This window comes from Scatophagus argus, chromosome 23 (assembly GCF_020382885.2).
Source record: "Scatophagus argus isolate fScaArg1 chromosome 23, fScaArg1.pri, whole genome shotgun sequence".
Taxonomy (NCBI): domain Eukaryota; kingdom Metazoa; phylum Chordata; class Actinopteri; family Scatophagidae; genus Scatophagus; species Scatophagus argus.
The window spans coordinates 203,780-209,779 of NC_058515.1; the positions used below are offsets into that span (position 1 = coordinate 203,780).

At 40.3% G+C, this 6,000-nt stretch overlaps 1 protein-coding gene across 9 annotated transcripts in view; it reads right to left on the reverse strand.

The window, feature by feature from the left end:
- frem1a (Fras1 related extracellular matrix 1a) overlaps positions 1–217 on the reverse strand; it is a 38,995-nt gene extending 38,778 nt beyond the window's left edge. For 8 of the 9 annotated variants that reach the window (XR_006842387.1, XR_006842388.1, XR_006842390.1 and 5 more), the window contains exon 1: positions 87–184. The gene's annotated coding sequence lies outside the window, so the exon portion shown is untranslated. Of the gene's footprint in view, positions 1–86 lie in introns of all 9 variants that reach the window. The other variant, XM_046380541.1, reaches the window with a different exon arrangement.
- Positions 218–6,000: the final 5,783 nt, after the last annotated feature.

A 6,000-nucleotide genomic window follows, 5' to 3' on the forward strand; every position in this document is an offset into this window, starting at 1 on the left:
AGACATCTGAGTAAACATCTTATTACTTTCCCAAATAAGAAATGTCCCCAGCCCAGCTTGCCACATACATTTTGACATGTCCTTACCTGATCTTTAACATCTGGAGATTCTTCTTCCTCCCTACCTGCTTGTTCTCCTCTGCTTTCAACAGTAACTACCTCATTGACTGAATCTTGCCGACTCCTCAGTGACAAACTCCACCCACAAGAAAGTGGGATGAGTAGGAGGGAGGGACAGAGGCAGAGGGGAGGAAGAACTGACTGACGACGCCTTCCTCCTGTTGTGGCTGCTGTGGGATCAGTAATCAGAGCGGAAAAACCTTAAGACAAACACTGGGCTTTTAGATCAAAAGCTGGTCCAAAGTGCTTGGTGGTTTAAGGAACAGCGTTATTATTATTGAACAGAAAGGAGCAAAGAAAAACGGGATAAACCAAACGAGAGAAAATGTACTCTATAAAAGGACACACAAGTGTGACAGACACCAGTGTACAGACACTAACTCTGCTGTTCCACTCAGCTCAGTGGAGCATTTGAGCTCCTTTAGCTCATTGTTTTGGCTTTTAGGCCTGCACCTGTAAAGTTTTTGCCGAGTCTGTCTGCTCCCATCAGCCTTGTTTCCAACAGCAACAGGAAGCGTTTTTAGTGAAAAAGGTCTGATAAACCTACTGAACACAGCATTCTCTGCACCAAACAGCAGAGACAGTCAACACAGAGGAGCCATTACTAATCACAGATATTTCTCCAAGCAGCTGGTGGAGTCCAAACCAGTTAAAATTAGAGTTAAAATGCTCTATGTGTACATTTTTGACATATATAAAGATGGATGATACATCTCCACTTGAGTACACTGATCCATAAGACCCAATCAGGAGCAGTTCTCAGTTCATCATGATGCACTTTCTTTATATAACATCAAATGACTAATTAAAACGACATTTATCAGAGAAATGAACACATAAAAGTACACCAGGGAGATAACAAAAACCTAAAATAACAAACCATCTTTGAGAATTTTTTATTTGATGTGTACTTTGACTTCTTGTCCCTTCTGCTAACATGGAGGGGGAGGGGTTTATGATCTGTACAGCAGCCAGCCACCAGAGGGTGACTAAAATGTTTTGGTTTCATTTTTGGGGAGCTTCTATGTTATCATAGTTTCTGTTGCAGTTTCTGTTGCAGAAGTAGGAAAACCTCATTCAAAGTCCCACTTGCCTTTGTATCTATGCTAATAACATAATAGAGTCCAGTCTAGAGTCCAGTTCCAGCCTTGGAACAGAACCATTCACAGCAGAATGTCAAATGGCTAGCTTCATCTCCAGATAAGGACAGTAGTTTTTTGGAAATACCATCTAATATTGTTGTTAACTCAATATTTAAATATTTAATTTTTCTTAAATTAGCCTTTGACAAACTTTATAACACCTTTTCCTGTCAGTCCTAGATGTCTGTGGGCTAAACATCAAGGCCAAGTCCATGGGGGCTGTGGCTAACTCAGACATGTCTGCAATAACACCAGGACAGATTGTGCATTGAACACTATAGCTAGAAGCTATGAAGTTAAAACATTACTTTAGAAGGAAGTTTTAGAAATGTGGATGAAACCAAGTTACGAGAATATGAGTACGGAATAAGAATGTACCCCCAGCGGCAAAGGCCAGATTGAAACGTATTTCCCACACCGCGAGCAGCTGCTTATTAAGTTTTTTGCTGTGAGTGTGTGGTAATAACATCAACATCTATCAACATTTTATCAGCTCCTATATTCTCAATCTGCTCTGTTCAGGACAGCCACAGGACAATGTTTGGAGAGATTTTAGTGGGTAAAATCTTTAGTGGATAAGAAACTATGTCAGGGAGACATGGCCTCCCACCCCCTGGGGAAATTATACCCTTGTTGACAAAAACAATTTTTAAAAGAAAATTAAGGGTCTGCAACTATGGTAGTGGTTACTCATTACACCATATTATGAAAGTAATTATTTAGCTACTCCCAAGGCTAGAGTAGGTTCAAACAAACCCATCTATGATGTGTCATCCAACCAAGTCTGAGACAAAAGACTGAATGACTGTTCTGAATGCACAAAAGCACAATGAAAAGCCTGATTTCACAATGACAAACAAGCCAAAAATTGAAGTTCTCAGTGGAGATTATTTCCATAAGTTAAGAAATGTATCCAATGCAAGTGTGAAATGGTTCGTATTAACATACATGGTAGCTCTGCCATGTGGAGGTTAAAATAACACTATGTGATCTCTCAGCAGCTGACAGTTGGTTTAGTCCTTGGTTGAGTTCAAATTAAACACCACTCAGTTTACATGAAGACATACTGTTTTTATATCCTCCCACTGTCTGTTAAATCTCTCAGAGATGTTATTGGTGCTCATCACCACAAGTTCTAACCCACTTTAATTTTTTGTCTTTGGTTTGGTTGCTTTTTTTATCTCAAATACAATTTTTTGATTTCAGTGTCAGTCCTAGTTGACTCCAAAGATCAGTCATTGTCTCCTTTATTAATTTGGCAAATTGCAAACAATTTGTAAACTAGGGCATTTTGAAACTGCCAGAGAAAAACACCAACAGAAAAGGCTGTAGATAAAACTCCAAATATCAGTTTAACTTTGCTAGACTAATTTATAAAGACTGTAGTTTTGCAGTGCACCAGTAGAGGTCAGTATTGCCTGAGAAGACGAAATACTAGAAATACTACTGGTATTTTATCTCCCTGAGTGAACCACCATCAGCTGAAATGAGATGTCCAAGGTTTTATTATGTAGTGCCAATCAGTTTTCTGGAAATCACACTAAACCTTTAAAGAAATAATGTAGCAGTACTGCTGAAAATTAACCGGTAACTATTTTGATAATCATTCCAGTCATTTTTCATGTAAAAATATTTCGTGCTTCAGATTCTCTTATGTGAGGATTGCCTGATTTTTCATTGAATTATCTAACTTTATTTTTAATAAAATAGAAGTATGCCCTATTGGTTGGTCAAAAAAATCTTCATTGGTTAAATTAAATCAAACACTGGAGAAAATAACCATCAGATTAATCCATAATCAAAATAATTATTAGCTGCAGGGCTGTACAATAGTTCAAAATGAGCTCCACCTTAATCAACTGCAATAATAAAACTCTGGATACATACAGATGAAATTCATGACATTAATGAACCATAGTAAGCCACAATAGTCAATAAAGCAGAGCACTGTAGATGGATTCTTAAATAGGAACCTGGCATAAAAAGAGTTTACTGAACAAAAGCTGAATCAGAAATAAACACAAAGTTTACTGTAAAACTTACTGTGTGTAAAATTACAACTTAATTCTCAAAATATCAAAACATCTCAAAACATTTTGACTTCTTCTTGAAATGTCTCCTTTTAACATAAAAGTGGCCTTCATGCCCCTCCTCCTTTAAGTCACAGTGGAGCCTTTCCAGTCAGTGCATCAACCCAGTGGTCACTTGTAGAAAGCAGTGCCGGACTGTGGCTCATTAAAGTCCATGGCAGTGTGTTTGTCAAAAGGAAGTAACATTCCTCAGCTTCAGAGTAGGACTGCTTCACTGAGCTCTGACAGCCCCTGTGGTTCCTGCATACCTATGAGTGCACACACTGTTACACTAGCCTACCAGGCAGACATTTCAGCAGCACATAGGCAGAAAAGGCAGCATAGATGCGTTATCATATGAGACCACTTGATTAAAAAGAACTCAGAATGGCTCAGGGATTCTTTCTGGGATATTTTGATATAATGCTGGTCTCCCTCCTGCTGTGCTGTGTCACAGGCTTGCTGTTGATGGATCACCGCAGAGATGCAGAAGATGACCAGAGGTTCAACAAAGCCATTTTGGAGATGCTACATATCAATAAAGTGTCTGCAAGCCATCAGGCTAAGCCACATCCCTATATGAGCAGGGTCTATCAGCATTTAGACTCACTGGAGGCGCAAGACTTTGGGAGTTCAGATGGAACACTTGTGCAGAGTTATCGGAGTGTTGTTGGTAAGGATTTTAAGTCAAGAATCATCTAATTTTAAATGAGTGTACGTGTTAATTTTGCTACAGTCTTTTAGCAATTGCAGAGACTTTAAATAGTTTCATGAAAACTTGTGCTGACTGATGTTTTACATCCCCTGTTTGATGAAAGAATAAAATAACAACTGGGTAGTTAGCCTTAACAGTGGTCCAGTGACGATATTTTTGTTGGCCATCCTGGAAGAATTCCATCTGTAAAACGTGCTGTGGCACCACTTTTTTGGCCAGATGTGCAACATTCTTAAAATGTATGAAGAAAAACAGAGTGTCCAATTTAATACCAGGTATTTTAGAAAAAATATACACTAAGCTAATTAGAATATGCATATATCAATGTGGTTTAAAGTCCAGTATTGGGGAAGGCCTGGTTTCATTAGGAGAGACAGCATTCATCCCACTTTGAATTACTGTAACCTTTTATCAGGTTGCCCCAGTAAATCTTTAAAGAATTTCCAGCTAATCCAGAACGCTTCTGCATGATTACTCACAAGAACCACCATTAGAGATTGTATTTCTCCTGTACTCTCAAGGAAATTCAATCGAATGCAACTGGACTTTGTTATTTGTCTTTGAAGACGTTTCACCTCTCATCCAAGAGGCTTCATCAGTTCATGCTTGCTTGACTAGGCTGGGACTAGTCCAACTAGCTGGTGTGGAGACCCAGGTATTTAACCCCTGTGGAGGCGTTCACATGGCCAGTGGTGTCATAGGCTCGTTAGTGCCCCATTGTGCCAAACGACAGTCGTTGAGAGACAGTCCTTGGGGATGGTGAAGTTGGTTTCGACTTGTTAATGCTCTATTGTGCTATAACGACAGTCGTTAGAGTCACATGGGGCCATTTGTGAATGGCAGTTGTTCTTAGAGGCTAAGTTGTTAAATCTCCTGGGAAGAGATGAAAGGGCAGCATTGTAAATTGGAGATAGGTGGTGTCGCAGACCTTCTAATTTCACATAGATGGCTTCCTTTACTCCTCTTTCAAACCATCTATCCTCTCTGTCCAAGATGTGAACATTGTTGTCCTCAAAGGAGTGAGCTTTCTCCTTCAGGTGTAGGTAGACAGCGGAATCTAGGCCTGAGGAGTTGGGTCTCCTGTGCTGATACATGCGCTTGTGTAGTGGTTGTTTAGTCTCACCAATGTAGAGGTCTTTGCATTCCTCATTGCATTGGACAGCATACACCAGATTGCTTTTCTGAGTGTGTGGTGTTCTGTCTTTGGGATGTACCATCTCTGTCTGAGTGTGTTGCTGGGTTTGAAATACACAGGGATACGGTGCTTGTTGAAGATCCTCCTGAGCTTTTCTGATACTCCAGATACATACGGGATGACTATGTTATTTCTTTTGTTCTGTTTTTCCTTCTCAACCACCTTGGTGGTGTTCTTCCTGGAACCAGCTGCAGTTTTCACAAAGGTCCAACTGGGATAACCACACGTTTTGAGGGCATCTCTCAGGTGTTCATGTTTTTCCCTTTGGGCCTGCGAGCTGGTGGGTATCTTATCAGCTCTGTGTTGCAGGGTTCTGATCACACCAAGTTTGTGTTCCAAAGGGTGGTGTGAGTCGAAAAGGAGGTATTGGTCTGTGTGTGTGGGTTTCCTGTATACCCCAATGTGGAGGCTCCTGTCCTTTTCTATATGGATGTCACAATCTAAGAAGGGCAAACCATTATCTTTACCATCTTCTCTGGTGAACTTGATGTTCCTGTCCACTGAGTTGATATGTTCAGTAAAGGCTTTCTAGCGTTTTGATTTTTTACCCACGTGTCAACCACATATCTGAACCAGTGGCTCGGTGTTGCTCCTTCAAAGGAGTTCAGGGCCCTGCGTTCCACTTCCACCATGTATAAATTGGCCACAATGGGAGATACTGGTGAACCCATGGCACAGCCATGTTTCTGTCTGTAAAATTTGCCATTGAACTGGAAATATGTGGTGTTTAGGCACAAATCCAGAAGTTGGCATATGTGTT